General features: G+C 40.3%; 1 protein-coding gene across 2 annotated transcripts in view; it reads right to left on the reverse strand.

Moving 5' to 3' along the window:
- The window catches only part of ARHGAP15 (Rho GTPase activating protein 15), a 691,399-nt gene extending 666,719 nt beyond the window's left edge, over positions 1 to 24,680 (reverse strand). The window contains exons 1-2 of one of the 2 annotated variants that reach the window (XM_080670352.1): positions 24,573 to 24,680; positions 9,386 to 9,521 (exon numbers count right to left, since the gene is read on the reverse strand). The gene's annotated coding sequence lies outside the window, so the exon portion shown is untranslated. Of the gene's footprint in view, positions 1 to 9,385; positions 9,522 to 24,572 lie in introns of those variants that run through there. The other variant, XM_080670353.1, reaches the window with a different exon arrangement.
- Between the last annotated feature and the right edge of the window lie 1,213 nt (positions 24,681 to 25,893).

Raw genomic sequence — 25,893 nt, forward strand, 5'->3', positions numbered from 1 at the left:
GTTCTAGTTGTTCAGTTGTAAAAAGACAAACAAGGTAAATACTCTCACAGACCATGCAGTCTATGTAAAGATAGCCACTAAGCAATGTAACAAAATAAATATAATTCCCCATATCCAAAAGACAATTTAAGAAAACAAAAACAGAGTAATGAGGTAGAGAGGGTTTTCAAATAATAAAAGAAGATTGAATGAATTTGATGTACAATGGAAAGGTATTTGGAATGGTTTAGTAGAAGAGTTGTATAATTTAAGTATTGAGAAGGCCACTCTGGTTACTCCTTGAAGAATGAATGTTATATGAAAAGTAAAAGCAGCGAAACAAATCAGGATAATTATACAGTAATAGGGGTAGAAGTGATGAGAAGTGATTTAATTAGGACATTTAGAGAAATATATATATATATATATATATATATATATATATATATATATATATATATATATAAAGAGCCAGAGGCCATCACATCTGAAACAACCAAACGGACGACCGAACAGGCTGCGTGGGGTGACCAGGCCAGCAGGGGGGTTAGTGAGAGACGACAAAATGACTGAACACCAGGCTGCATGGGGCAACCAGGCCAGCAGGGGGGTTAGTGAGGGATGACCAAACGACTGAGCAGCAGGCTGCGTGGGGTGACCAGGCTGGCAGGGGGGTTAGTGAGGGACGACAAAATGACTGAACACCAGGCTGCGTGGAGTGACCAGGCCAGCAGGGGGGTTAGTGAGGGGCGACAAGGCCAGCAGGGGGCACAGTTGGCGGCAACCAGGCCAGCAGGGGGGCAGTGAGGGGTGACCAGGCCAGCTAAGGGGGGCAGTGAGGGGCATCCAGGCCAGCAGGGGGGGCCGTGAGGGGCAACCAAGCCAGCAGGGGGGGGGCAGTTGGGGGCAACCAGGCCAGCAGGAGGGGGGCAGTTGGGGGCAACCAGGCCAGCAGGAGGGGGGCAGTTGGGGGCAACCACGCTGGCAAGGGGGCAGTTGGGGTGACCAGGCAAGCAGGGGGGGCAGTTGGGGGTGACCAGGTTGTCAGGGAGGGCAGTTAGTGGTGACCAGCAGGGAGGTTAGTGAGGGGGGCAGTGAGGAGTGACCAGGCTGGCGGGGGGGCAGTTGGGGGCAACCAGGCCAGCAGAAGGGGCAGTTGGGGGCAACTAGGCCAGCAGGGGGGCAGTTGGGGGCAACCAGGCCAGCAGGGGGGCAGTTGGGGGCAACTAGGCCACAGGTGGGCAAGTGAGGGGTGACCAGGCCGGCAGAGGGGGGCAGTTGGGGGTGACCAGGCCAGTAGGGGGGGCAGTAAGGGGCAACCAGGCTGGCGGGCAGTTAGGGATGACCAGGCTGACGGGAGTGGCAGTTGGGGGCGACCAGGTTAGCATGGGGAGCAGTTGGAGGCGACCAGGCTGGCGGGGGGGGGGGGGGCAGTTAGGGGCGATCAGGCAGGCAGGTAGGTGAGCAGTTAGGAGCCAGAGGTCCTGAATTGTAAGAGAGATGTTCAACTGCCGGTTTAGGCCCAATTGGGCCTAAACTGGCAGTCAGACATCCCCCAAGGGGTCCCAGATTGGAGAGGGTACAGGCTGGGATGAGGGGACCCCCTCTCTCCCATGCACAAATTTCGTGCACTGGCCTCTAGTCTGTTAAATAAGAGTTGAATATATACAATTATCATTTATAAATATATAAACATATGAATAGATAAAAATGGGTTTATGTAAAAATCAACAATTTGGAAAAATGTACATAGATATAATATTTTTAAAATTATCAAATTTTCCTTTTTTCTTGAATTATTTTCTTCACCAAAACTTTAATGATTGTGAGACTACAGTTTTCTTTTTCTCAGAGCATACTTATTAAATTACAACACAGAAAAACACTTTTAGGGCCATAAAAAAAACCCTTATTGAAAGGTTCTGAAAGTTACTACCTCCTCAATCTTCTTGAGTTCATTCAAAATGTGCAAATCAACATTAAACCATATATTTTTATGATTTTTCTCTAACTTGACACTAGAAAGTGAATTGTAAGTGTGGCTTTATCTAAAATTATGATGTCATCAAAATGTCACTTATTGTACTATTTTAGGACATTTTTTGAGAAAAAAGTCATAATACCAAAAAACAAACAAAATTAAGAAAAACATTAAAAGAGCTATTTGTCCGGGAGGAAAAAATGATATAACTTTTCAAGAGCCATTAAATAAAATAATGGTCAACATTTTGCAGGCTCTGCTTATAAGTGATGAATTGGATGTGGTTTGGGGTAAGGAGTGTGAAGAAATAGTGGAACTGAGGGTACTTCTTAGTGTACTGACCTTAAAAGATAGATGAATGTTGGTACCATTAAATGAGAAGGATGGAACTAGGGAAGAAGCAGGTTGGGTCAGGAACAAATGGGGAGTAGGTAAGAGCTTAGTCTTAAATATACTCATTTTGCTATCTCTGTGAGAGATTCCATTGGAGACCATGAGTAGGCAATTGCCTTGTAGTTCCAGTGCTAAGAAAAAGATTTGGTATTGAGATCTAATTGGAATATAGATAGTATATCAACTCATGGCACAAAGCAAGATCACCTGGGAATAAACAGAAGACAAGAGCTGAGATTGGACAGGTAGAAATCAGAAGACTGAGTGCAGGACATTCCAACATTTAGAGGGTTGGATGATGGGAAAGAGTGAGCAAAGGAAACAGAGAAGGAACATCCAGTTAGTTTGGAGAAAAAACTGGGAAAACAAAATATCCCAAAAGTTAAATGAAAAGACAGGCTCAAGGGGCAAAGAGTGTTCATTTGCATTAAATGCAGCTCAGATAATCTATAATAATTAATGCATGATATGCTAATTAGGGGCTGGGCAGGAAGCCCCTGTCCCAGGTGCCAGAGGGAAGCGGTGCAGGCAGCTGGGGGAAGGAAGGCCTACTCTTACACAAATTTTGTGCATCGGGCCTCTAGTGGATAATATAAAGACATATAAATAGCCATGGGACTTGGAAAAGTGAAACCATTAGGACTCTGACATAACATATTCTGTACTATTTCTATGGCATTGTATTTATACATATAAATTTATATTTAAATTGCTGTGTTTGTGAAACTACAAAGTTTTCAATGGCTAAAGAGCACATTGATTCTTTGTATCCCTGATAATTTCTAGCACAATGCAGTGTACTTAGTTGCTCAAAATTATTTATGGAGTTGAATTGAACTGGGCTGATGCCACAAAAAAGAGAAAAATCAATTTTAAAATCCACAACTGTACTTATTGTGTGTTACTGACAAGACCAATATTTTAAAATAAGTTATTCCGCCTATTCTTTGGCATCTTGTAAGTACTCCCTCTCATCAGATGAGCTTCCCTACCATATCAAAGGAGGAGAAAAAAATTAAGCCTGTATTCCTTCAACTTCCTCTCCTCATTTTATCTTATCTATATCCAGTTCATCTGCATATACACTCATTTGAGTGCTCTTCCTTCTGTTTCAGGTCAGTTTATCTACTTGAGCTAGTGATTACACCCATCTGTCTGAGTATCCTCTGAGACCTAGTTGGGTTTCTGAATATTTTTCTTTATTTTATTTATTTGTATTCCTTTTCTCCTCTCCTTCCTTTAAACATTTATATTTCATCCCATTTTTTTGGCGACTGCCTATTTCAAGCTTTATACAAAGTGTATTTTACATATGCTAGCCCCAATTCCTTACCTCCTTTAACATCTCATTCTAAGACTTGAACTTCACTGATGCTTTTGATCCTGTATTACACAGTTGAGAAAAGATATGTTCTCTTAACAAGAATGACAAATAGAACTTCAATTTTTTTAAATCAAGCTCAACCCCAATCATCATAACAGAAATATCAAATAAAACTGTTGAGATACAGTTTTGTACAGATTGGCAAAACCTAAAAAGTGTGGCAACACAATCTGTTGGGAAAACTAAGGAGCTTCCAGCAGCATCCTCATTATGTGCTGGAGGAAGTTCAAAAAGTTACAACTAACATGAAGAAGAGTTTGGCAATAACTATCAAAATTATTTTATCTCTTGGTTTTTAAATAAATAGTATTTCTGGAAATTCATTCCATAGATACATTTTCAAGTGTTCACAATTACATTAAAACATTCATGTATTAGCAAAAAATTGAAAACACCCATGAAACTTTTAACAAGAGACTGAAATTATGCATGATATATCCACACAGTGGAGTACTGAACAGCTGTAAAAAATAAGAAAATTACATAGGGCTTATTATTTTTAGTATGGAAATATTTCCAAGGTATTACTAAATGAAAAAAAGCGAAGTCTGCATAGTATGTTACCTTTAAATATAATAAAGGAAGACATATGTGTATGTAGAAAATACAAAGAGTTTAAAAATGTGGTTGGTGCCCTGGCTGGGTGGCTCAGTTGGTTGGAGCCTCATCCTGTGCATCAAAAAGTTGCAGGTTCAGGTCATGGTTGGGGTTATACAGGAGGCAGCCAATCAATGTTTCTCTCTCACATCAATGTTTCTCTCCCCTTTTCCCTTCCTCTTTCTCTAAAATCAATGAAAACATATCCTCAGATGAGGATTTAAAAATAATGCGGCTGCCTGTTTGGTTAAGGTGGGGATGAATGTGGTACATAAAAATTAGAATGTGAGAAAATTTTTCTCTAAAAGTTTTATATTTGTTTTATTTTTATTTTGAATGACCTCACCGTACCTATCACCTATTCTCAAACTAAAAATAAACAAAACATACATATAAAAATGACTTTCATAAAATGAAAAGAAAAAAAAAAAGATGATTGCAGCCTTTTTAAGAACCTCAAGGCATTTGGAGAGATGAGCTGGCGCCTGATCTTTGAGGAATACCTCTCTCCAGTGACTGCAACCATTTCTATAAACTTCCCTGAAGCATTTGTCACCAATAGTGAGGTATATGGAACAAGCAAATAAATCCTGATGCTAAATAACCCATTGAGAAACAAAAATGTGGATATCCAATCAGGTATTTTCCATGTTCAACAACCTTGTTGTTATTTACAATCCTTAGTCATAGTCTGTTCAGCAAGTCCACTCTATTAGGATCTCAAACTATGTTTCTGGCCTTACCTCCTACCATTATCTATTCTTCTAGCTAACAAAACTGGACAATTCTTCCTCAGAAATTTTCTGATATTTCTCCGTGTTTTTGTGCCTTGACACATTCTTTTCCTGTCACTTGGAATGTTTCTCACCTTCCAAGTCCTAGCTTTGTCTGAAAACTACTTCAAATGTTTTCTCCAAAACTGCCCTAATTTTTCTGGTAGGATATGATCAAATGGAGTAACACCTGCAAAATTAACTGGTTTATTGGCTGACATAACAAGAATACAAAAATGTTGATGAATTTCTGAACCCTGATAGAATATTTCTTGTATCTTTTTATGGTACGTAGAAATTTTTATTTGCATCATAATTATTAAAATAGTAATCACACTATATTATAAGTTTTAGATGACAAATATTGTGGGGAGGGGTTCATACATGGAGTAGCTGGTTAAAAATATTTTTATTTCAGTTTAATTGAAACACTTGTTTCATTCAAACTTACCTGTAAACTGATACTGTATTTCATTCTGATGACAGAGTTTGGACAATTTGAGTAAGTAATGCTTTTAAATGTGACTGTATGTAGCTGTGTTGTGGAGTTCTGTGCTTTTCCCTACAAGTAATGAAACCACCTTTCTTCTGGGGAAAGCATTTTCATTTCTGTTGTGTGGAAGCTCCTCTTTTCAGCTAAGAGAACATGTGTTGCAGGTGCAGGTGGCTCCTCAATGCATGAGTGGGCCTGTGACTTAGGCCTGGTCACTCAGGGTCACTCATGGTGTCTGTGCCTGAGTCAAAGATCAGCTCAGCTATGGTCATGTTACACAATTCAGTCCAAATAGATCTCAATCCTTTGTTGTGTTAGAGCAGTGGTCGGCAAACTCATTAGTCAACAGAGCCAAATATCAGCAGTACAACGATTGAAATTTCTTTTGAGAGCCAAATTTTTTAAACTTAAACTTTTTCTAACGCCATTTCTTCAAAATAGACTCGCCCAGGCCGTGGTATTTTGTGGAAGGGCCACACTCAAGGGGCCAAAGAGCTGCATGTGGCTCGCGAGCCGCAGTTTGCCGACCACTGTGTTAGAGGAAAGGCATTAATTTGCAACAGAGTTTGCTGAAAGGGTTGATGTAAACCTAAAGCTTTCTTGTCATTTAAGTGTGAGTTTCTGCAAGAAACTGCTTATAGAAAAAAGAAAATAAGAACAAATCCTGATATTTATGTGTGATCTCCTGGATCCAGCCATGCCTGACTTTGCTCTCCTTGGAAATTTTAATTATATAAATCATTGCCTATCTCTATTATGTCGTCTAATTTTAACTCATTTTTAACCCTTTGTAAATGAAAGTCTACTATAAACTGAAATTTAGAATATTTATAAGTATATTTTACTTATTTATTTCTTTATTTATAGCCCTCACTCTTGGGCATGCTCAGAGAGAGCAAGGGAAGAAGGGAGGGAGAGAGAAAGTGGAGGGGAGAGAAACATCGATGTGAGAGAAAAACATTGATTGGTTGCCCTCTGTATGCTCCCCAACCTGGGATGGAACCCGTAACCCAGGTATGTGCCCTGACTAGGAATAGAGGCAGGACACAAGTACATTTTAACGTCCAGCTATATAACAATTATTTTGTTATATACATGCTTCTGTTACTCAAAGGGTTAAATTTAGGATGATAAATGATTTTTTAAAAAATATATAAATCAATTGATTATGTTAAATATTTTCCAAGTTTATGGGAATACCAAAACTATCTGAAGATATAATACATGTAATTTTCATCTACCACAAGAAATGTGTAAGTCTTTTCAGGAATACCTTAGAGCAATGGGCACATCTCTTTGATGGGCCCTTTATATAGGACAGTCTTAGGAATTCTGTGCTTAAATACCACATGCAGGACCAATGAGTAACAAAACACACTTTCTGCCATAAAACATATCTTCCCATTTGCCTCACTTGAGACGGAAGTCCTCAACATTTAGCTGTTCCTGTGGATCCTGTCTGCTGGGAGACCATAGTAGAATTCTACTTGGAGGATGGCCTGGCTAAAAAATAGAGAAACAAAACGCTGTGACCTTGTCCTGTGGCATGGACAACTTTTATCAGATGCTCTCAATGCTGAGAAATAGGATGAGTAGATTTTTAAGGACAATGGGAGTGGGATGGAATGAGCAAAGTGAGGCCTTTCCCTCTGGGTACCAACGCTGGGGTATTCTAAATTAGGGATAGAGTAGGACATTCCAGAACACACCCTTAAAAAGGAAGAGAAGGAATATCAATGAAAGCATGTTTTCTTTCTGATTATTGCTGAGTGCTAGCCCCAAGTGGAAAAGAATGATATTCTTTCAATAAATCAGTTTTGAACTAACTCTCCAAATGAGATCCTCTGCATTGCTGTTATTTCACCAAAATGAGTTTCTTATTTATTCACTTAAAATGTATAAAGGTATAGTAACCTACAGTAACTCATTTGGAATTGCTTAAGACTTGGTCTGTATATTCAAGAGATAATACATTACCTGTTTTACAAGCAATTCTGAGTGTATTTTAATTTACATGTCTATAAGCACTACTTGTTTTTCTTTATGCTTTAGAATGCCAAGCTATGTTTAATTAATTCTTAATTTTACATATATTCCATAAAATGTTTTTATTTTAATTGTTTCTGCAAGAAATCATTGTTTTACAGAGAATTTGGCTTTTAAAATATTACATAGTCTAAAAAAACTATACTGACCTTTTTTTTCAGTACCAAATGCTTATGTGGATATTCATTTTGTTCTAATGTGTAAGTACTACATATGTTTATTCATGCAATGTTCTTTTATAATAAAATGAAATAAACTAATAACATATCAACCCAAACTATCTGAATTACACAGCTTCTATAGATACAGAGGGTCAGAACCACAATATTGAAGGCAGATTTAAATAATGTTTTCCATTGTGAGGTAATGCAACAAATTAAAAAGCTAATCAGTATATCAAAGAAAATGCATATTACCAAGGTCTTTTTACATTCTAACAATAAAAAATGTATTGAACACCAAGTCTTAATCTGGTTTTTTTTGTGATCATTTTAAGTTAACAAGTAGCAAGCTTCAGTATTGACAATTGAAGAGGTCTTAAAATTGAGTGTACTAGTATGCCTAATAATTTCCTGCTAACTTGACCATATTAAAAAAAAACAACACATTTATATATGTCTTTCAATAGAGGACAAGAAAAGAAAATTGTTGTCACTTATCAACCCTGTAACCATTTTTAATAACACAAAAAATATAGGTGTTGTGGGGGTCATCTCTTCCCCCATCCAACAGCACAATAAAAATAATATTAGAAAAGAGTGGATCACATCGGGGGCTTTTATTAAAATTCTTTCAAAAATCTACAGTCAGATTTATTTTAGGTATTTGTCTCTGAGATCAGCAACACTTTCATATTTTCTGTACATATGTTACAGCACACACAGACATTCTATAAAAGTAAGAAGACAATATAAAAGTTCTTGTCAATTTATGATTAAGAAAACCTTTTTTATTACTAGAGTTTTTATTTTGGAAAATCTCAAGGAAGAAAAATTATATAATTATATAAATAACAAAAGTATATCGCTAATTTGCCTCTTTCCCCAGAAGTAACCTTCGGTGAAGTCAGCTGTGACTTCTGTTTTAAACATACAGTTTTGCTTATGAAATAAAACTTCCACCTATTTCACTTACATTTTAAGTAAAATTTAGAAAAAAAATGCATCCAAATGTCGCAGTACAGAGCTTTCTTTTGCATTTTAAACTTTGCTGCTTTTTAATAGCTATTTAATGAACTACTCATTTAATGACCTACACGTTTTCAAGGGTTTCTAGTGCTAACTTTATTACAGCACTTTACAGTATCTCTCACATTGCAATCCAGATGTTATTTCTTATTGTTAAAATGCCTTTTTTCTTTCATTTGCTGGATCTCAAATAGTACATATTTTTATAAAACCATTTAAAAATGCAAAGTGTTGCATTTTCTCTAGTAGTTATTTTTAAAAGCACTTTCAAACTAATAATATACCTTATTTTGTCTTTAATATTTCACTATGAAATCTGCGTAAAGGATCCGAGTATAATATCTCAATAAAGAAGTGGAGAATTTGACAGCTGCAAATATGAAAAGAATATTCTTGCCTGCAACCAAAGGAAACAAAGTTACGTTTCGCTCACAGGCGAAAACATCACATTTTTGTAGAAATGTTTATATGTTCACACCAAAGCTTAGGATAATCTGTCCAATGTTTTCTAGTTTAAATTTCATGTTCAATATAAAGTTAAAACTCACTTACCTTTTCTCCGTGATGACTTGTTTATTGAAACTGCCATCAACTTGTTACTGTTAATGACTCTTTCAGCAAAAACGGAAAACAGTGAAGTCACATGTCGTAAGAGTAGGCCTATGTTGGATGCTGTTTAATTTCAGAACTGAAGAAAAAAAAATGAGGGGGTGGGGGTGAGCACAAAAACTTTTAAATGAAACCACTTCCTGCGTAGTTACGGTTAACCACACACATCGCATCATTACTTGATTTGAAGACATTGCCTTGTATAGTCAACAATATCGCTATTTTTCAATATGATTTTCAATTTTCAAACACTACACATTATATAGGTATCACCAATTCTGATTTAATGGAGAAAATGTGTAGTTAAAAATTTAGCAGGAGGAGGAGCTGGCTGCTAAGCACTCAGGGAACTTCCTCTTTCTCTGGCTTCTAGCAAGGGCTTCAAACCTAAGTCTTTACTCCCCCCAGTTGGCTTGAGCATTCTCACATGCCGTCAGAAGCTCTGCCTATTGATTGAGAAGCCAAGAAGCCACTCCCAATTCACAGACCTGGGGAATCTGCCTCACTCATGGGTGGACCCACAGAGGTGCTCCAGTTAATAAGGTCATGGGGTTGCACAGGTTGCATTAGAACTTCAGAGAACACAGCCCTGGGCCACGCTGCCATCTGCGGGGGGGGGGGGGGGGGGGGGAGGGCACTGCTCTAGCATATGCTGCGTGTGGCACTGGCTGGCTCTGGCTGTGGCTCCCGCATTGGTGCGTCCTCTCTGGCAGCTTTTAAGCAGTTCTGAAATCTGCTGAAGGGCGTTTGGTCTAGCTAGCTGAGCGATTCTTTGTGTGGCCTGCCTTAAGAAGAAAAGTAATGATCCAAAGGGCATCATTTCTGGCATGCTGCTCTGTGCCCATCTGCGTCAACCAATCCAAGACATATCTTTTGTTGTTTTTTGGGGGGGCGGGTGGACATCGCAACAATAATGATAGGGTATGCATCTTTATTGAACCATGGCGTTCAAGAAATAAGCTCCTGGATGTCCAGGTTAGGCTGGTTTGGTGAGATTTCTTAGACATTCACAAACGGAAACATTTCCCTTCCAAATATAGGAGAACATTAAATCACAATCTTTTGTCACACAAATAAATTGGACTAGAATCTGTACAATAACAATCAGTGGTTTGGAATCTTTGGCACACATAAAGACAATCTTTAAAAATATATTTGGTAGATGTGGCCCAAGGGAAGGATGACATTGTCCCTGCAAGCTAATCTCATTTCGCTTGGCCTCTCCTTTCCAAAATCGTATTTCAGATTGACCCTGGAACTCACTGTCGACGTCGTTCCAGGATGCGCCTGTGCAAATGTTAGAGCTCTGAAGGTCTGTACTCAGTGTTTCTCTGACACTGAGAAGAAAGGGGGCAGCGCAGGACATTGGAAGTGAGCAAATCAGAATTCAGGCCTCAATTCTGACGCTGATATTTATTTGACCTTGGCTAAGTCACTTAAATAACTGGGATTCCAGTTATTTGGCCATATAATGGAGCATACAAATAAAATACATCTAACTTTTGAAATAATATTTTTGGTTCCCAAATTTGGGAGCTTCCCAGGAAAAAGGTGAAAGTGGCCTCCATGCACAGAGCGAGGGCAAGAAGCATGGAGGAAAGAGCGAGGCCACTTCCAGGTTGGTAGGTGGCGGGTTTTACTAAGCGAGAGAGCTTATACATGAGGCTTATCTTCGGGGGCAAAAGACAAGCTTATCTCTGCACCGAACCTTAAAAGTTTCTGGTCTCGCGAGGCTGTGTCCTTGACTGTGACTCCCCCTGTGGCTACGGTGGGCAGAATGGTACATTCCTGGGACACGGAGTGGGTGAGGAGCCTCTGATTGCCCAGGTCCAGGTCTTGGGTCACCCGGTGGTCAGGACTGCTTGATGATGGCCCGTTGTTAGAACATATATGCCTGCCTCTGTGCCCGGGGCTGTCAATTTTTTAATATATTTTTATTGATTTCAGAGGGGAAGGGAGAGGGAGAGAGAGAGAAACATCAATGATGAGAGAGAATCATTGATTGGCTGCCTCCTGCATGCTCTCCTCCCCCCCCCCCCCGCACCCCCCCACCGAACCCACAACCTGGGCATGTGCCCCTGATCGGAATTGGACCCAGGACCCTTCAGTCCGCAGGCCAATGCTCCATCCACTGAGCCAAACAGGCCAGGGCAACAGGGGTTTTGTTAGCAGGGAGATTGCTAGTTTGGCAGCTATCTGACTACATTGGAGGCAGATATCACAGCAAAATCTATGGGCACATGCAAGAGAAAACATAGGTTAACTATTTGTAAAATAAGCAACCTTTTTTTTTTTTCTTTACAAAAAGCCCCATGTTTCAAACCATTGATTTATTAAGTCTCTTAGGCTGGATGTCAGATTGCTCGGGATATTCACGTGTGTTTTTATGTGATTTAATAAAGACAAACGCATTAGCAGCTCATCAAACATTCTGTTTGGATTATGTCACAAGTGCCTCCTTGTGAAGCAGGAATAATGTCCAAGGCTATGTTATTTTGGAAGACAGCTTTTCTCATAGAGACGTTTTAGTGTTTAGTAAGGACAGGCTTTGCTGGCAATCATTTAAGGCTTGTTGGTGAATTTAGCAAGGGCTTTATGTGTTTTATAATGTCCTCCAGGCTGATGAAGGGAGCAAATACAATGGCCAAATGATTGAACTAGGGAAAACAGAATGTGCCCACTTAGCTTTAAGGAGAGGAAGGTTGGCAATTTTTGTTGCCTTGGGGCAGGTTCTCCTGTGTCCAGAGAAAATCCAGGGTATAGAGGCCCAACTATCCTGGTGGAAGCCACAGCCAAAGACTTGTGCCATACTACCATTGGGTCCCATTTGAGGTTACCCAGTAAATACCTACGTGGTGTGGCCAGTCATTACCAAACCAGTTATTACCCTTAATGTGACAGAATGACTATCTAGTTCCAGGTTATCCATCCATATCCCTGGTCTAACTGAGTTGCTTTTGTATTTCATTGGCAATCTGGCATCCTTGCAAATATGTCATCTTACCCTGGCACTATACTGGCTGTTCTTTCTCTGCATCCAATCTGCTGTATCTGATAGAAGGTCTGTTACTAGGGTTCGTACCCAAGCTAAGGAATCGAGTTCCTGATTGCCAGGGGTGTCAGAATCTTATAAGCTGGGACGTGGCAAACAGTGAGAACTACCTGAGGCTCTTGCAGGTAAACCCAAATGTCTTCTCATGTATCTGACCCCACAAGGGCTTATTCATGATCATCCATCCCTTAGCTTCTTATTATTGTCCAAGTCATAGGGTTAATCTCTTCAGAACAGCTCCACTGTGAGTGCAACGGGTTAACAGCCAAGCCACATTAGTGATCACAAGGCCACTGGCTACTGTGGTTCATTCCTGTTTCCATCCAGATGGTGTCAGTGTTGGGTTGAATAGCGACTGGAGTCCATGTGGGTGAGTTGCCCCAACTAGATCCATCTGTATACCAGGCATCAGTGGGAATTTCCTTCATTCCTTTTCTACCGGCAACGGGGTTTGTCACAGGAATAGAGACACAGGCATTTGGAAGATCTGCATACTCTACAGGGCCTAGTAGCACTTGCATTTCTAGGAGCCACTGACAGGGTGCTCCTCTGCTGCAAATAAGAATGCCATTTAGCCAGCATGGGAGTTTGAGCCATGGTAGAAGTGGGTCAATGGAACATGGAACATATTCTCAGCCCACCCCTGATAGGAAGGGAAGCTTGTATCATGATATGCTGTTTCTTCGTGGAGGCTTTACCTAGAAGAGCGCTGTGTACACTGTTAGAAGCTGTTGCTCTACGGGGGTAAATAGGGTTGTATGCCCCCTTCCAGACCTTGGGCCAAAATCCTAGGCGTACTCTTTCATGTTGTCTCTGTCATAGTGAAGCAGGAATTTTTAGGGGTAAAAAAGAACAGGTTTAGGAAATTTTAGAAATTTTGAAAATTAAGGGGACCATGGGGTAAGCACAGGGCTGCAGAGCAACAGAAAGTATATTTCCATAGAATGGGGGAGCTGAAAAGCTGCAACAGGTACATTTCCATAGAAGAAGGTAGCTGGGAATAGCAAAAAGTCTATACTTACAAAATAAAGGGAAGGAAGCCCTTCATCCAGAAGGAGAAGAAGAAAGCCCAAAGGGAATAGGAAAACAATAAGGAAGGAGGGGGTGAGGTCCGACCTTTGAGCCCAGGAGTTACTATAGTAACCAGTCCAAGGGAATAGTGACCAATCAGAGGGGATATCAAAGCACAAGGATCTGTAGCCTTTATAGGCCTTGGGAAAAGGAAGTCAGTGGGACTCTTCCCCCTTCCCTACATAGGAATCCATTCTGGGGGACTCTTTCCCTCTCCCCATGTGGGAGTCTGTACTTGTTCTTTAATAAATTTACCCCTTTGTTATACCACCTTCTGTCCCTGGATTCATTCTTCAACTCCATGGACAAAGAATCCAGGACATTCTGCCCAGGGGAACACTGCGTGTTCCAGTCCAAAAATTCTGCTTCATTAGTGCCCAATCCATACCTTCTGGTGCCACATCCAACTCAAATGGCAGCCCTGCTTGTGAGAATCTCAGAGTTATTTTTGCCTTCTCAAAGGCAGCTTGTTGTTCTGATCCCCAGTCCCATGTGTGCTCTATCTTGACCAGGCAGTATAAGGGATGGAGACACTGCGCCCATGTGGGGAATAAAAGTCCTATGAAGTCCCAAAATTACTACCAATGAAGCAGGAATTTCATATAGGGGCTATAGGCAGGCTTAGGGATTTTTTTAGAATTGCGGTCCATGGGAAAAAACACAGGGCCACAGACTGGGAGAAGGTACATTTCCATAACACCAGGAAGCCAGGTGCAGTTACATCTCCATAAGACAAGGAAGCAGCAACAGGTATATTTCCATAAGACAAGGGAACTGGAAGTAGCCAAGAAAGGTCTATATTTACAAAATAAAGAGAAGGAAGCCCTTCCTTCAGAAGGAGAAAAAGAAAGCCCAGGGGAAATAGGAAAACAATAAGGAAGGAGTGGGGAGAACCTCACACGTCCCATGTGAGGTTCAACCTTTGAGCCCAGGAGTTATTATGGTAACCAGTCTACGGGAATAGTGACCAATCAGAGGGAATATCAAAGCACCAGGATCTGCAGCCTATATAAGCCATAGGGAAAGGGAACCCAGTGGGACCCTTTTCCCCCTCCCTACGTGGGAGTCAGTTCTGTGGGACTCTTCCCCCTCCCTATGTGGGAGTCTGTACTTGTTCTTCAATAAATCTCCACCTTTGCTATACCATTTTCTGTCCATGGATTCATTCTTCAATTCCAGCGGGCAAAGAATCCAGGTTCCAGTCCAAAAATTCGGTATCACCAATACTAGTATCTCTTGTATGTTCTTAGATGTTTATAGACTTGGATCCTATCAATCACAGCTTCTGAGACAAAGTGCATCTTACCTGACCCAACAGTTTCCCAAAACTACAGCAGTGCCCCGGCTTTGAATTTTCTGTGGGTTCAGGGCTCATCTTCTCCTTAGCAGATGTTCCAGCAAAGTCTACAGAGTCCTGTAGCCTAGGCAAGTCTTGTCATGTTACCTTCATCTTATCAAGGAAATGGGACCATTTTACTGATGTGGGGAAGGAGAACATGGACAGGTCTCAGGCTAACATCCTATGACATTGTGGGGCTGTTAGGTAGCCTTGGAGAAGCACTTGGAAAGTCCATTGTTGCCCCTCCCATGTGAAGGCAATTTTATCTTGTGACTCAGTGGCCAGAGATATATTGAAAATAATTTTTCCTAAGTCATTATAGTGAGAAGAAAAACCCCTATTTTGTAAAAAACTGCTGTTTAGAATTCTCTGCTGTTTTTCTTAGACGGCCTGTTATTCTAAAAAAATAACTTTGCTTTCTAGCCTGCTTTAGCCTGCTTGAATAATCAGGACCATAAACTTAGCTGTCTGACCTTGTAGGCCAGAGACTAGATATGCCCATACTCTCAATGCCATGCCAGGTGCATTTTTTAATTGGATAGAACTGTGTTGTTTTCAAGGCCAGCAGCGAGATAACCACTAATTGCACAGAGGACTGGCTCCTTAATAAAAAGGGAAGTCCTGCTTGTAGCTTTGCTTAGAATTTGAATTCATTTTCTCTAAGCCCACTGCGGTGAATAAAGTGTGACTCCAAACTCTCCTGCATTGTTTGATTATTCCGGTTTTCTGCAACAATAGCATGATACATTCCAATGTGTCTAAAATGGTGGCAATGTAGAGCACAGACTCAAGGATTCTTAATCAGACTCATCACCTTAATCAATTCTTAGTAGTCCACTCGTCTGCCAGGAGACATTGGGCTTTTATACCTGCATTCCAGGCTGTTGAAAGAACTGTGGGCAGGGCACACAATACCCACTCTGTAGTCTTGGATAATTTCTCTTATTTTCTTATGTTCCCCTCCCCCAGGTGATTTAATATTGTTTGACAGTTACTGTTCTTCATGGGGGTGGTAGATTTACTGGTTCCCAGTTGGCATTTCCCCTCAGCACTTGTTTGATTGTTCTAATCCAGAGACAGAATTCAGTGCTAGAGATTTGCAGAGTCTGACTTTGTAGGATATCAATGCCCAGTATGTCCTCAAGTATTGAAAAGAGAAAACCTTGTGTTCTTGTGTGGGAGAACACCCAATTTGTAGAGTCAAAGATACTTGCCTGTACATAACCATTTACTCTCTGTACCCAGTGATGGTGCTGAGAGGGCCAGAAAACTTCTGAGGTTTACAACGCATTAGAGCATATTAGGCTCCAGGGTCAACCAGAGCCCTCACCTGTTGTTTGTTTCTGAGGAACCATGAATAGTGAGCTAAACATAAGGCCTCCAATTGTCCCCAACTGCCCTCATCTGGGGGCAATCTTGGCCTGTGTTTTATACGCTGGGGCCTGGGAGGCACTTATCCCTAATAGGGCTATATCCCTAAGGCCTTTGCTGGAGCAGGCATGGCATCAGGGATGATTGGGACAGGTCTGAACTGCTGTTTAGGTTTTAATGCTTTCCACAGGCTGACCAATGCAGGGTTGCTGGTCTATGTTTTCAGTGGGATCCCTGCAGAAAAGGTGTCAACCCACATTTGTTTTAGGGTTACTTTTATGAATTCTTTAAGGCTGATGGGATAGCCTTTTTGCTTTCTGAGCTCCCTCTCTGTAGTGGATCTTTTCCACAGCCTATACCCATTCCTGAGATTTTTTCCATGTCCCCAAGATCAGCAATGAATTGCCTAATATCATAAATATTTTGTTCCATAACTGGGGTCAGCATGGATGCCAATGCCCCATACCAGGATCTTGGCAGCAAACATGGCTCTATTGGGGCCTTCAAAGACAATGGCTGGATGCCTGTCTCATTTCCAGCTCCCTAACAAGTTTTCCTCTGTATTTTCAGGGATGCTTGTGCCCTAGGAGATCCTTCTCATTGGGCCAAACCTCTCTTCAGGCTAGAAGAACCTAATCTGTAAAGGAGTGGAATACCTTGAATCCCCCCAAACACCTTGCTGTTGCTGCCGGAGGGCAGGGTGTGTGGTGATGTTGCTCATTTCTCTGCCACCTGCCCAGTTAGAGAGGTGCCATCTCCCCCTGTATTTCATAGCCACACTAACCATGCCTGGCAACGTTCCTTGGCCTTTTGATAGAACTTGGCAGCTCTATCAATAAGCTTAACAAGAGGACATTCTCGCATCGCGAATGTTTCCTGAGTTGGGGGCTGCCCTGCTGTCAGGGATTGCTGTTGCTGTGCTCTTTTGTTTTCCTTTGTCTTAGGGGTTGGACTGCACAGGGCATTTTGTCTGTTTTACTGCCAATCACAACATCTTGCACTTGGTCTCCTCACTTTCCCAGGGATTCCACCCCTTAGTGTCCCAATTAGGCTTTGTCAGAAGTGCTCAGACTTCAATACACATCAGCTTATGCCCTTCTAGCTTTGCAAAATCAGCACACTAAGGTCTCCAACTTATTATCTTGTTTTCCCACCTTGCCTGCCAGTCTCAAAGTGAGCAGATTAGTGGACAACCATACATCTGTCGCTAACCTCAGCTCTTCTTCCAACTTTCTAAACCAGGCCAGCTCACTGTGGCAACCATCGTTTTCCCTTTTGCCAGTATGTTATGCGCAGTTCCTCGAACAAGTGCATTAGATCAGCCAGCATTTTGGGGTGGCCCCATGTTCACATGGCAGTCAACAAGCATCTGACATATAGGCCACCCCTTCCCACACGGAAAATAAAGGCCAACTCAGGATTTCCACTGTGGAGGCCTCTTTCCCAAGGCTCATTTCTTTGGTCTCCAGGCTACTTTGCCAATTGTTGGTTCACACTCTCAGGAGTTTCCCAGGTAACATCTGACACGAGCTGCTGCACATGAAGGGCAGTGAGAGACCAACAATGAGGCAGATCACTGCAGAATGGTCGGTGGCAGGTTTAATTAGTAAGGGAACTAACCTTGGAGGCTTATCTTGGGTGACTGCAAAAGGAGTAGATCACCACACCCACCCATCCGAAACTTAAAAGTTTGTACAGAGGCATTAGCTGGATTCAGTCAGTTATACTATCCAGATGGTCTCAACAACACTGGAGAAATTAAAAGAATGTCAGAATAGCCCTGACCGGTGTGGTTCAGTTGGTTATAGCATCATCGTCCTGTGTACCAATATTTCCCTGTCTCTCTCTCTTCCCTGTCTCTCTCTCTCTCCTTTATTCTCTTTCTTTTCCTCTCTCTCTAGAACCAGTGAAAACATATCCTCAGGCGAGGATTTTTTTTTTTTTAAAGGTCAGAATAAATGTAAATAGATTGTGTTCACAGATTAGAAAACTAACAGTGGAAATTCATCAATATCTCCGAGTCAATCAACAAAAATGTCCAATAAAATTCCAATTATAATTGCAGCTGAATTTTTAAGGAATGCACCAAGCTGTCTCCAAAATTTCAACAGAAAAACGAATGTCAAAACATACCTAAGTTTACTTTGAAACAGAAGAGCAAAGACTGATGACTTGTCCTGTCAGATGTTGACGAAGTTCAAAACCACAATATTAAAACAGTTCTGTGCTGGCTCAGGAGCAGCTCAGAAAAAGACCATTTATTTGAGAATTTGATATATGACAAAGATGCCATCATTAGGTAAACAAAAAGGAACAGATTGTTTTTTAGATAGTGTTGCCAAGACAGACTCCCTAAATCAAGGAAAACAGAGTCGAGCCCCTACCTTAAACTATGTGCAAGGTGGACCCCAGATGGATTAAAATCTACTTTTGCAAGGTAAAGTTATATTGTAAATCATCGAGCTGAACATAAGACGCCTTAATAAGCCAAATTAATTAGTAATTAGGACTCTTTATTACGCCAGCAGGCTCAGAGGTATATTATTTCCAGAGTCTGAGCAATAACATGGAGGAAGCCCTTTCTTTTTACATTTTCTCAGTCCTTTGTCTCCCCAATATGGGATTATACTTCTGGACCTTTCACGGGCTTTACAAAAAGCCCTATGTAGATATTTGCAGGAAGCTTGTAACCTGAGCTTGTAACTTGAGCATAGTACATTTCAGATAATTGGAGCATGGGAATAGCCAGGGACAGCAGCAGAGCTGCTTGCAAGGACAGATAGTTGAGCTTATTTTCGCTATTATTCAAGTAAGCAAGTATGTTTTACAGAAGCCAAGAATAGCAGGGTTAAAATTTAAAACAGCAGTTTTTACAAAATAGAGGAAAAATGAACAAGATGGCCTATGCTTCAGTAAAACCATGATGCTGATACAATAAAATGAAGGAAACATTTTTGCAAAATAAAACTTTTAAAAAGTTTTAATTACAGTTGGTATACAATATTATATCAGTTTTAAATGTACAATATAGTGATTAGACATGAAAGGAAAAATTTTAAATAGTATTCCTAAGTTAAAGGAACAACAAATATATATGGAGTTGATTATGTAATAATTCAAGATTTCCATCCTATCTAATAAAAGAGTAATATGCAAATTAACCATCACTATGCTACACCCACAAGCCACGCCCATCAGCCAATCAGGAGCAAGTATGCAAATTAACCCAACCAAGATGGCTGCAGCCATGGAGCGAGCAGGAGGCTTGGGTTTCCCTGGCAATGGAGGAAGCCAAGCTTTCCGCACACCCTGGCTGGCCGAGGCCTCCACTCAATACTACAAAGTTTCAATTATAGAAGATAAATAAATCCCAACAAAAATGGCGGCAGCCACAGAGCTGGAGAGAGCAGGAGGCTTAAGTTGCCCTTAGTGATGGAGGAAGCCAAGCTTCTGCATCCCTGGCCTGCCTTGGCCTCTGCTCAAGGCTACAAAGTTTCAATTATAGAAGATAAATAAATCCCAGATACCAGGGCCTCCGCTTGGGTTGCCAGGGGACGTGGCCAGCCTGCAAACACCACAGGCCCCTCGCCCAGGCTGCCCCATGCCCCAAAGGAACACCCACCCTGATCCAGGACACCCTTCAGGGCAAACCAGCTGGCCCTCACCCGTGTACCAGGCCTCTTATCCTATCTAATAAAAGAGTAATATGCAAATTGACCATCACTCCAACACAGAAGATGGCTGCCGCATGTGGTCAAAAATTGCTGCCCTCATGTGGACACAAGATGGCTGCCATAAGATGGCCAGCAGGGGAGGGAAGTTGGGAGGGACTAGGCCTGCAAGGGAGGGCAGTTGGGGGGTACTAGGCTTGCAGGGGAGGGCAGTTAGGGGTGACCAGGCCTGCAGGGGAAGGTAGTTAGGGGCAAACAGGGGAAGGTAGTTAGGAGCACTTAGGCATCAATCAGGCTGGCAGGGGAGTGGTTAGGGTGTGATCAGGCTGGCAGGCTGAAGCGGTTAGGGGCAATCAGGAAGGCAGGCAGGTGAGCAGTTGGGAGCCAGCAGTCCTGGATTGCGAGAGGGCTGTCGACTGCCCGTTTAGGCCCAATCATTCGAGGGGTCCCAGATTGGAGAGGGTGCAGGCTGAGCTGAGAGACACCCCACCCCACCCCCGGTGCATGAATTTCATGCACCTGGCCTCTAGTTATTTATAAAACACTATAGACAAAGTTATAGAAACATAAAAGACTAGTAGAAAATACCTAGATTCACCAAAATCTGGGCAAATCAATAGGAAAACAGTAGGCAACCTAATTGGAAAATAAGAAAATAATTTGAATAAGCAACTTATGAAAAAGAATGCCCTAATAACTGATCAGTAGAGATGCACAAACTCCCCAGTAATCACAGTAAAAACAAGTTAAATTAGCTCTTATTGAAATGGCAAATATCTGGATGAGAATTTATAGAGAAATCAACTCTAATATATTGTTGGGAGAGCTGTAAAGTAAAGCCATTCTGATAAAAATCTGTCAAAATTAACAAAATAAAATATATGCATGCACTATGTCGTAACAACCCAACTCTGATATAAATATAGGGTCCAGGTAAATTTCTCACAAAGTGTTGTTTTATTCCTTTATCACAACAGTTTAACTGATTTTGGTTCCTGTGGCTCAGGTAATATTTATGTGTATTGTGTCTGTGTGTTTGTGTATGATCAGGGGAAAAACAAAAAGTTTCTGTGCCTTCTAAGCAGACGTTGTGAGTTGGACACTACAGGAGAATAGGCAAGAGAAAAAAAGACTTGACTTAGGTGGAGAAAGAGTTAGATCCCTTGTGAGTAGAGTGAGAGAGAGGGATGGGTTTCCCTCACTGAAGAAGAACTATGTTCCACTCTCAAGCAACTGGCTGGCATTGGTAAACACATTAATCTGGAGGCAACACTTAATCATTTATTGAACACTTACTATGTGCCTAGCAATATAGCAGGCTGTGTATTAGTTAGGAAAACAAAGATAAATAATTAAAATATGTAATATGTTAGATGAAATCATTGATAAGGGGGCAAAAAGAGAGCAGTGAAATGAGACATAAAATATTAAAGAGGTTTGAAATTTTAACTGATGAGAAGAGCAGTCTCACCGAGAAAAGTAATAACCTAAAGAAAGTGAATGAACTAGCCAGGGGAATTTAGAGATGGGAGGCAGGTATTCCAGGCAGAGGGAATAGAAAATGCAAACCCTCTGGATAGGATTTTCTAGAGAGGTTGAAAGACTGAATGGTGTTCAGTGTGACTGTAGGGGAGTGAGAGAGTACAGGGAATAATGTCAGACAAGTAATAGAGGCCTAGTTCATGTGGCTCCCCCTACCCCTTTTGAAAATCTGAGTGAGAAGGGAAAACATTAAAATAATTAGATTCTGTCTGTTTAATGAAGAATTGACTGAAGAAGGTAGGTGTAGAACCAGTGAGACCAGTTAGCAAGCTATGGAAATAATCCACAGCAGGAATGATGGGGGCACCGAGCCAGGTGAAGGCAACACGTATAATGGAGAAACAGTCCAATTCTAGATGTGTTTTTAAAGTGAATTCAACAGGATTTCCTCTTGAGCAGCCCTGGATAAATCAAGCGGATCTCCTGAACAACTGGAGGAAGAAGTTGCTATTAACTGAGACAGAAAATACTTCAGAGGAGCTGGTTTTGGTGCATTGGAGCACCCGAGCTGTAGTACATGTTAACTTTGAGATGCTTATTTGTCAACTCAGGAGCAGCTCCAGTTATATATAAAGACCTGGAGACCAATGAAGGAGTCCAGGGTAGCTATAAAAGTGGAAGTCATCAGCATAAAAGTAGCATTTACTACCATGAGACTCAAAGTGATAGCCTATAGAATGAACATATATGGAAAAACTAAATTTTCTAGGACTGAGCCCAGTGCTCAATATAAAGGACTAGAGAGAAACAAATAGCAAAGAGACTTTAAAAGGGCAGCCGGGAAGGAAGGAATTAAAAAACAACAACAACAACAAAAACAAACCAGGTGAATCTGAAGTCCTAGAAACCAAGTGAAAACATTTTTCAAAGAAGAGAGATTTATAAATTATCAAATTCTGCTGCTAACTCAAGTAAAATGACAGTGGCAAAATTACCTTTAGACATAGCAACATGAAGGTCACTGCAACCTCGATAAGAACAGTTTTAGTAAGATATAGGTGAGAAAATATTAATTTATTTAGTTAACATGACCTTATCTTCTGTTTATGAACACAGCATCTAGTAGAGAACTTGGCACATAATACATATTTTTTTTAATAAACCAATGCACTTAAAAGTTTCTACCTCTGGCCGAAACCGGTTTGGCTCAGTGGATAGAGCGTCGACCTGTGGACTGAAGGGTCCCGGGTTCGATTCCGGTCAAGGGCATGTACCTTGGTTGTGGGCACATCCCCAGTGGGAGGTGTGCAGGAGGCAGCTGATCGATGTTTCTCTCTCATCGATGTTTCTAGCTCTCTATCCCTCTCCCTTCCTCTCTGTAAAATATCAATAAAATATATTAAGAAAAAAAAAAAAAACTTTCTACCTCTGAGGAGCATTTCTCCCTTGGCTTAACATTGACAACTTGAATTATATGCACCTAATGTTAGTTAATTTAGTTTTGAGATTCAGTTGTTAATTTCCTTCTAAATTGCAGGATATTGAATTAATTGAAGCAATTTTATGAATTATATTTTTCAAGTGTTTGCTGCACTATTTCCTTCTTTCTAGGGGATTTTTTTCCCTTTCTCTCTCCCTTTTGATGTATAGGGCCATTTAAGTCCTTCTGCATTTCTAGAAAACCAAAACCCCAAATCTAAGCCTGTTGAACCTCTTGTCACACAAGTATTTGAGAGAATGGTACTTAAGGGAAATAGAAAATGACACTTTTCCCCTCATCTTTTGAAGAAAATGATCCACCCCCCTTTAGTTCTACCAGAAGAGATCCCCAGCTCATTTCCCTTAGCTAAAGCTTTAAAGTGTAAAAAACTCATCAAACATCTTTTCCTCTGAGACAATGTCATCTGAGTTCAAAGGATATACACAGCTTTGCAAAACTGCTGTCTTGTTTCAGTGATAAGGCCTTGGCTTTCATTTTATGTTTAATTCCAGGAAAATCAAATCTGTTTTTGTGTACACTATGCCTATAACTAAATCAGGAAATTAGGAGAAATAATCTATTTCTGCAGACAAGGGGAGGAAAGGGAGGAGAGAAGTTTCCAGTTTAAAAAAAATCCTAAAATGACTTTTTACATTTTCACTCAAGATATGCTTGTTTATTAAATCTGAAAACAGATATTTATCCTTCTCCACAATGAACAAAACCTGCACTGTTGCTCTTGGGAAACAATATTGTTTTCTTGTTATGGTTAACTCTTTAGAAACCCTTTATTGGCTAACTAGAAGGTTGAGGGCAATGCTTCTTTGTTTGCATGTTTTTCTCCAAATCAGGACAAGACTTCTGTACCATAATGATTAGCAATTAAAAAAAAAATTCAGTTCCATCCAAGGACCTACTGAATTAGAATTTCTGGGCATAGACACAAAAAAATCTTCACTTAAAAAAATCCTAAGACATGTAATTTTATCTCAGCATAATTAATTTGTTCAATATAGTAATACTCAGTATAATACTTGAGCTTTAATACATTATTTTTTGCACATTCAAAGATAGTCTGCAGATATTATGAAATAAACTATATTTCAGTAATACTCACACAATGAAGAATTAACAACCTCCTCACTGAAATTCAGTTATAACCATTCAGCAGGGTTATTGGGCAAATTGGTTACTTCTTTCAAAGAAAATATGTAGTTGTAAATATTTTTTTCTCTTTAAGTCTATATATATTTTGGGTAAAATAAAAATATTAAGATAATTTGAAACCTACAAGTAAAAATATTCACCAACGTGACATATTGGAAGTAACTTTACTTTATATTAAAGATTTTATTAATTTTTAACCTCAGATATTATAAGTACATATATCCATAAACATTTCCTCAGTATTTGTCCTGATCAAATATAAGTACATGCTTTCTAAATGAAAGAGGTTGACTCCTTGACCTTTTAAAAAAGTTCTCCCCACTCTTCAATACATTTTATTAAAACCCTTTTAATATCTGATGAAGTATGACCATACATAGAGCAAAGGGAAGAAAATGTCAAAAATTAACTTTATGCCCTAGCCAGTTTTGCTCAGTGGATAGAGCATCAGCCTGCCAACCAAAGGTCCCAGGTTCGATTCTGGCCAAGACACGTACCTTGGTTGCAGGTTGCTCCCCAGCCGGGTCCTGGTCGGGAGTGTGTGTGCAGAAGGCAACCAATCTATGTGTTTCTTTCTCTGTCTTTCCCTCTTTCTTCCAATCTCCCTAAAAATCAATGGAAAAATATCCTTGGGTGAAGATTAACCAAAATAATAATAATAATAATTAATTAACTTTACTGCTTATGTTACTCTAATTCCTTTCGATCTCATTTATAGTTGGATAAGTTTTGTGAACATTCTAACAAATAAATTAATATTAACAATATTAAAAAGGTGAATTGAACCCTGAAAAATATTATGAGTTTAAGAATCCATCAATGTTATCAAGAGGCTCTTCTATTGTTATCTAGTTATTACATTTTAGTTCATAATAAGGAGAGTATTGTCAGTAAACCATAAGTTCCAAGTAAAGTTTAAAAATTGGGTTATTTTAGCAGTTTTTAAATTTTTAGTTAAATCCTAATTATCATTGATTAATTATACTGACAAATCATTTCACAGTAGATATAACATTTATCAACAAGTATTTCTTGAGCATTTATGACACATTAGGTACATTCTCCTTTGTGCATTAGTCTAGCCCCAATGATCTTCTTCAATTTCATTGAATGTGCCAAGTTCTTTCCTTCTGAAGACCTTTATTCTAGCTATATGCTCTGCCTCAGAGGCTCTGTATTCCCTACCCATGACCACCTCCCACTGTTTCCATAGCTAGCTCCAACAGAATTGAGTCCTTCTCCAGCTTTCCAGAATCGCATACAGCCATCCTTTATAGTTGTTAGATATTCTGCTGCCCAAACTCAAATTTGCTGTCTCTTCTACCTCTCATTATGCTAAAACTTTTCTGTTTGGCTTTACTGATTGACTGTTGTTTCCATCTCCTTTCCTTCTTGTTTTATTTATTTGTAGAGAAAAATCTAAGTCAAGATAAATGGGATCCAAAGAATAATAAATCATGTAAAAACTAGTATTGTTAATGAAATGTCAGGGGCTATCCTGCCATCCAGCCAGCTCAAAGTTCTGAGACACCCATCGACTAATAGGATTCAAATCGGTTCTGAGGTCATCTGGTTTGGTGCCACCAGCATTATGGGTTTTGTGGCTGCCTGGGACTTCCTGTATCATAGCAATAAATTTAGAAATCTCACAGTTACTCTGTAGTTAGTTGGAGGCTGGGTTAATTCCATCAGCTAGATCTGGTGAGAAGTGGGCAGAAACTTACTGGGAATGTAGAACACAACTGTCTCTTGAGTCATGGTTACCTCTGTTTGCCCATTGCCTAATCTCCCCTAAAAAGAAGAAAGAAAGAAAGCTTA

This window comes from Plecotus auritus, assembly GCF_963455305.1.
Source record: "Plecotus auritus genome assembly, chromosome: 5".
Classification (NCBI taxonomy): domain Eukaryota; kingdom Metazoa; phylum Chordata; class Mammalia; order Chiroptera; family Vespertilionidae; genus Plecotus; species Plecotus auritus.